Raw genomic sequence first — 6,713 nt, forward strand, 5'->3', positions numbered from 1 at the left:
CCCCACACTCACACCCACACCCACCCCTTCATCCCCACCCCCCACACACACCCCCAACACCCACACTCACAACATACACACCCACCAACATGCCCATAACCCCCACACACAACCACACCCACCCTCACCCCCACCCCCTCACACACCCACATACACACCCCCCACACTCACACCCCCAACACCTACACCCACCAACATACACACCCCTCACACACCCACACACCTACACCCACCCACCCACATACACACCCATGCACACTCACACCCCCACCCCCATTCCCACCGACACCTACACACCCATATACACACCAACACCCCATACCCACACACACATCCACACATATTCACACCCCCTACACCACACACACATATCCACACAAACTCACATACACGCCAACACCCTCCACACACCCACACACTCACATGCACACACACCCCCATGCATTCACATCTACACTCACACACCCATACCCCCTCACACCCACACATCCACACACCCACACATCCACAGGCACACCAACACCCCCACTGCCCCCCACACAGCCACAGCCACACCCACACACTCCCACCCCCTCCACACACACATACCCCCACACCCACACTTACATACACACCAACCCCCCCGCACCCACACACACAGCCACACTCACACACACATACTCCCACCCCCCACCCCCACACACACACCCCCACACCCACACTTACATACACACCAACCCCCCACACACCCACACACAGCCACACCCACACACTCCCAACCCCCTCCACACACACATACCCCCACACCCACACACACAGCCACACTCACACTCACACACTCCCACCCCCTACCCCCACACACTCACACATACCCCCACATGCACACTTACATACACACCAATCCCCCACACACCCACACACAGCCACACCCACACCCACACCCACACACACACCCCCACACCCACACTTACATACACACCAACCCCCCACACACCCACACACAGCCACACCCACACCCACACACTCCCACCCCTGACCCCCACACACTCACACATACCCCTACACCCACACTCACATACACAGCAACTCCCCACACCCACACACATCCACACACTCACATCCACACCCACACACATTAACACCCTCCACACCCACACCCACATACACCCATATACACACCACCGCACACCCCCAGACACATCCAACACACAGCCACACCCACACGCACTCACATCCACACACACCCACACATTCCCACCCTCCCACCCCCCACATACCCACACACACCCACATACACACCAACACCCCCACACCCCCCACACACATCCAACAACACAGCCACACCCACATGCACTCACATCCACACACACCCACGCACTCACACTCCCCCACACCCACACATTCCCACCCCCACCCCCTCACACACCCACACATCCCCCACATACCCACACACTCACACCTCCTCCACACCCCTCCACACACTCACACCCACCCCCACACACCCACAAATACACCCAAACACCCACACTCCCCCCACATACCCACACACTCACACCCTCCCCACACCCCTCCACACACTCACTCCCACCGCCTACACACCCACACACCCCCCATATACCCACACACTCACACCCCCCACACCCCCCACACACCCCCCCACACACACCCACCCCCACACACCCATGTAAACACTCACACATACCTAGTTGCTCCATCCAGAAACTCTTCCCATGGGCCATGCTGAGCGAGGGGTGGTCCTGACCCAATGCTGTCTGATCATGAACCACAGCCCAAGATGACGCATCCTGATGTCTCCCTAATCAGGCGTGCACTCCACTCCCCTGGGGCCGGGTCCTGCTCTGGACACTGGGGAAGACCTCAACAGATCAGACTCGCCTCCAGTTCCCCCCAGTCTGCGGTAGGAGGGACAGATCTGCAAAAGGGCTGCCACGATAGGGAAAGCCTAGGGGACCTCAGACGTGGCCTGAGGGCCAGAGAAAGCCTCTTGGAGGCTGTCACCAAGTGGAGTCTGAAGGATGAGAAGGCAGCAGTAAGCAGAGTGGGAAGGGTGCTCTAGGTCTAGGTAGCAGGACGCGCAAGGACTCTGTGGCATTGGGGAGAGGAGCTGGGGCGAGCTGCTCAGCGTGGCTGCAAGTGGGGAGGGGAGGGAGAAGAGGTCGGCCCGCTGTGAGGCTGGGTCAGGAAGAGTGTTTGCACACAGTGGGGCTCTTTAGGTGCAAGCTCACCCTGGCTAAGTTCAGCCAAGAAGGGAATTTACAGGAAGGACATGGTTGCAAGTAACAGAAGCCTTATGAGCCAAGTTTATTATGAGAAACCAGAAGGTGGTTCACGATGTTTCTTGGCTCTCATACAAATAAAAAATCCAGGCATTTTTGGCTTCAGGTATGGCAGGATCCAGGACTACAACTCTTTAATAATGTCTCTCTGTTTCTCCATCTCTTATCTTTTCTCCCCGGCGTGGCTGAGCTGTTGAGGACTTACCTGAAAGTAAAGTTAATAAAGAGACCAGGGCTGTTTGAATTGGGATCTGTCACCAATACCGAAAGAGCCCTCAGAGCCTTGAATGTCACACCGAGGAACATGGACTAATCCTGAGACAGGTGTCTTTGAAGGATTTTGGGCCAAGGAGTTACAAGGTTTGGGTTTTAGGAAGGAAGAGCCCAGATGCAGGGACCCCTACAAAGGCTGGGGAAGTCATCCTATGGGGCAGCAGGGACGGGGATGAGTTTGAGAGGCATTGTCAACCTTCTGGTGGTGTCAGTCTTTTTGTGGAATGGCAGATTTCTTCATGGATGTTATTTGCTCCTTATCAGAGCCCCAAGCGGTTGGTGCAGTGTAATTCACAGAAATGGAAAGCGAGCTCCTGTTCACACTTGAGGGCAGAGGCCCAGAGACATCAAGTGACTTTCCTGAGGCCACACAGTGGTCAGAGATGAGACCAAGCACCTTTTTTTTCTACTCCGAGTGGAGGCTTTTAGACGGGCTGGGGCCCCAGTCTGTGTCAGTTGTTGCTTCTTGCAAAGACCCATGGGAAGAGGGCCCACTGAGAAGCCCCAGCAAGCGTGGATTGGGAGCAGAGGTCACGGGAGGAGAGACATTGGCCCAGCCTCGCATCCTATCACAAGGAGATTGAAGGGCCATAGCTGCGTGTGTCACAAGGACCAGGAGGCCCTGAACTTCCCGGCGCGACTCTCCCGTCCTTCCCGCCTTCCCCGACTCCCACCTCTGGCCTGGAGCCGAAGAACAGGCTGAGCTGTGTAGTGGGATTGTGCCCTGTGGCCAGGCAGCTGGGAGGGGGCCACCCGAGGGACAGGAAATAGCTGGGTTTGGGGAAGTCCGCATGGCTAGCCAAGCCAAGCGAGCCCACGATCGCCTGGGCAGCCCTCACTGAGGCCCTATCAATGCCCCGTTTGAGGCTCACACAGGGGTCCTTTGACGGGGCTGCGATGGTTTGGACCCACTGACAGCGCCTGTTTGAGCTTCATGCCTGGAAAGGAGCCGGCCCCAGGACAGAGGGGGCTGCTTCCAGGCCTGGGCAGGTGAGGGCAGCCTGGAGTGGTTGTCTCTTGGAGGGAAAAAAGAGCTGGTAAAATTAAACCTGGGGTGCTAAGCGGGGCAACTTTAGGTTTCTCGGGAGCTGTGATGGTAGCAGGAAGGGTCCCCGTAATTGAGTGGGCCCTTCAGTGTGCTGGCTCCACGAAGCTCCCAGTGGCCTCACGCAGCAGGTGCTGGGTGGTGATCATTCCTGAGGTTCAGGGAGGGGCTGCCTCTGCCCACAGTCATGCATTGGCCAAGGGGCAGACCTGGGCTTGGACTTCAGTCCACCCAAATGGACCTGAGATTGTCTCTCTAGACCTTTCTGGGTAACCTCGCCCTTCCTCTGGGAACTTCTACCTCACAAGGCCCTCATTTAATTCCTATTCCAGGCTCTGAGCCCTCTTGGGAGGGCCCTGGCAGAAGCAGGAGGCCTCAGAGGCAGCAGGGAGCTTTTGGATGTTGCGGACCCTCGGATGGTGGTGCCCAGCTCTGAGCAGAGGACGCGAAACGGGGGATGGCAAAGGATGCATCGCGTTTTGGTGGGGCTAGATTTGCGCTTCCTTGGGGGACATATAATGGGAGGTGCTCAGGAAGCAGCTGGGTCTCTAGGTCTGGAGTTTAGGAGAGCGAGGAGGGAGGCAGGTTGAGATGTGAGTGCTATTTTTGGACATGTGGGTGGGATATCAGGTTGGGCTGGTATCACCCAGGTGTTAACCCATCAGAAGGATGTGCTGCTGCACCGTGGCCTCCCCAGACAGGCCGGCAGATGAAAGCACACGCCTCCTCACCCTGGATTCCAGTTTGGCTGACCATGCGTGGGGCCTGAGACCAAGATAGCACGTGGGAGGTGTCATGAACCACATGTGACACCTCAGATCATGGGGTCTGTGGCCCGAATGGGGCCTGGGCAGGAGGAGCAGCCCAGCTGCACTGCAGGCTCCTGGATGGGGCGATGAGCATGGCCACTTTGCAGGTGAGGAATCTGCCCTGTGACTGTGGGCCCCTCCACATCTCTGCCTGACTTTTGGGAAGACCAGAGATTCATGTCCAATCCGGTACTCTGGCAGTGTCTCCAATTTGCAATGAAACCGTTTAAGTGTCAAGAAAAGCAGTCAGGTTAAAGGAAGTCAGGGGCAGGACCCACCCTCGGGTTCTCCTTGGGTCTTTGGGTGGCAGCAGGGCCTCTGCGGAGGGTATAAGCAGCAGCCACTGTGTGTCTCTGCAGCCACAGGCCTTGCCCGCTGCCCTCCTGGATGGGCTCTCTGGGAACCAGTGCTCACATTCCAGTCTGTCTCCCAGGTCCCAGGAGGAAGTCTCCCTAATTAGCCACCAACAGCACGCCGATGGTCAGTGGGCATAGCAGAGAGCTGCTGGCACGAGGGAGCCACAGTTCTAAATAAATAAACAACATCCACCTGGGAAACAATTTTGCTGCCATCTCAGTGGCCCAGATAGTCGAACAGAACACTCGCCTGCTGCTTCCTCTGCTCTATGTGCTGGGAGGACATGTGAGGCTGGAAAACAGCTGGGCCAAGGCCTGGAGATGTGACCGGGTATCCTGAGAAAAGGACTTGGGTGCAGGTAGCTTATTTGGGAGGTGATCCCAGGAAATACAGTGAGGGGAAGTGAGGTGGGGACAGGATAAAAGCCAATACAATGTGCATGAATAAGCTGGTCACCTCTGTGGGCAACCGCGGCTCACTCCTGCTGGGGACCTTCTGAGGAACGGCGAGGAGCGTGTATCAGAACTGTTCAATGGGGGATGGGGACGTTGGGGTCTTCTGATCCCTGCAGGTTGCGGGTTATACCTGGGGATGTTAAATCCCCAGGCTGCCTGGCCCACTGCTTGCGTCCCTGGGAACTGCCTGCAGCTGTAGGTGAGCTGAACCCACAGTGGGCTGAAGGGCCATGGGTTGGGGCATTAACTGGGCCAGCTAGAGTTCCCAGTGCTAAACCTGAGCCCGCTCCTCCAGATGCTCATTTCTTCTTCCAGTGTGATTGATTATAGGGGCCATTCCCTGTGGGAAGCTCTCGCAGCCGCTCCTGGGGTGAGGGCTGACCCTCTGGCCCCGAGAGGGCACATAGCAGGGGTGGACCTTGTATTTTTAACAACCAGGTGAGTAGCATGGGTGGCCAGGTGTAGATGACCTTTGAGTTTCCTTCAGAGTCTGAGCTTCAGGGTTTCACATTTCCCTACAAATAAAATGGGTCACCATGCATTGAGTGCAAACTCTGATAGGGAGCTAGTGAGAGGGCTGGAGTCTATCTGGGAGGCTCTGAAAACAGGAGAGTGACTCATTCAGTGCTAGAGAAGAGAGGGAGATGGTGGGAGGGGAGGAGAGGGGGAGAAAGGGAAAGACTAGAGAAGAGAGGGAGAGGGAGGGAGGGAAGGAGAGGGAGAGAAAGAGAAAGACTGACAATGGCCTGGAAGGTGGAAGGAAGCTAACAGTGAAGAGCTTTAAATGCCAGCCAAGTCTGAATTTCCATCTAGAGGTGATCCAGTGCTAACAAAGGCTTTCCCCCCGGCAATGGTGACAGAGACTGTCACTGCTAACTAAATGCCATATCCTGGCCCTGGGCATCCAGGTAGAGTCAGGTAATGTGTACTCCTTCTCTGAGGCAGTTAAGAGAGATGCTTGCTGTCTCTCTCTTGTCCACATGGCCAGAGACAAGGACTTGGAAATGGTGGAGGCAGCTTTGGAGAGGGCCTATGTGGGGGGCACCCACCTGGCACTAGACGGTGCTAGGAGAGAGAAGCAAACCCTGTATTAAGCCATTGTGATTTGGGGGGCATGTTTGTTATTGCAACATAGCCTATCCTAGCCTGACTGATAAAAGAAGGCGTTGTAAAAACAATAAGCATTGGCCTGTCACGGTAGCTCACGCCTGTAATCTCAGCGATTTGGGAGGCCAATGTGGGCAGATCACTTGAGCTCAAGAGTTCGAGACTAGCCTGGGCAACATGGTGAAACCCTGTCTCTACAAAAAAAAAAATTTGCTGGGCATGGTGGTGAACACCTATGGCCCCAGCTACTCAGGAGGCTCAGGTGGGAAGATCACCTGAAACCGGGAGGTTGAGGCTGCAGTGAGCCGTGATTGTGCCACCGCACTCCAGCCTGGGTAACAGAGTGAGACCCCATCCTAAAAAAAAAAAAAAAAAGAAAAAAACTAAAAAA

The sequence above is a fragment of the Pan troglodytes genome, chromosome 1 (genome assembly GCF_028858775.2).
Source record: "Pan troglodytes isolate AG18354 chromosome 1, NHGRI_mPanTro3-v2.0_pri, whole genome shotgun sequence".
In the NCBI taxonomy this organism is placed as follows: Eukaryota; Metazoa; Chordata; class Mammalia; order Primates; family Hominidae; genus Pan; species Pan troglodytes.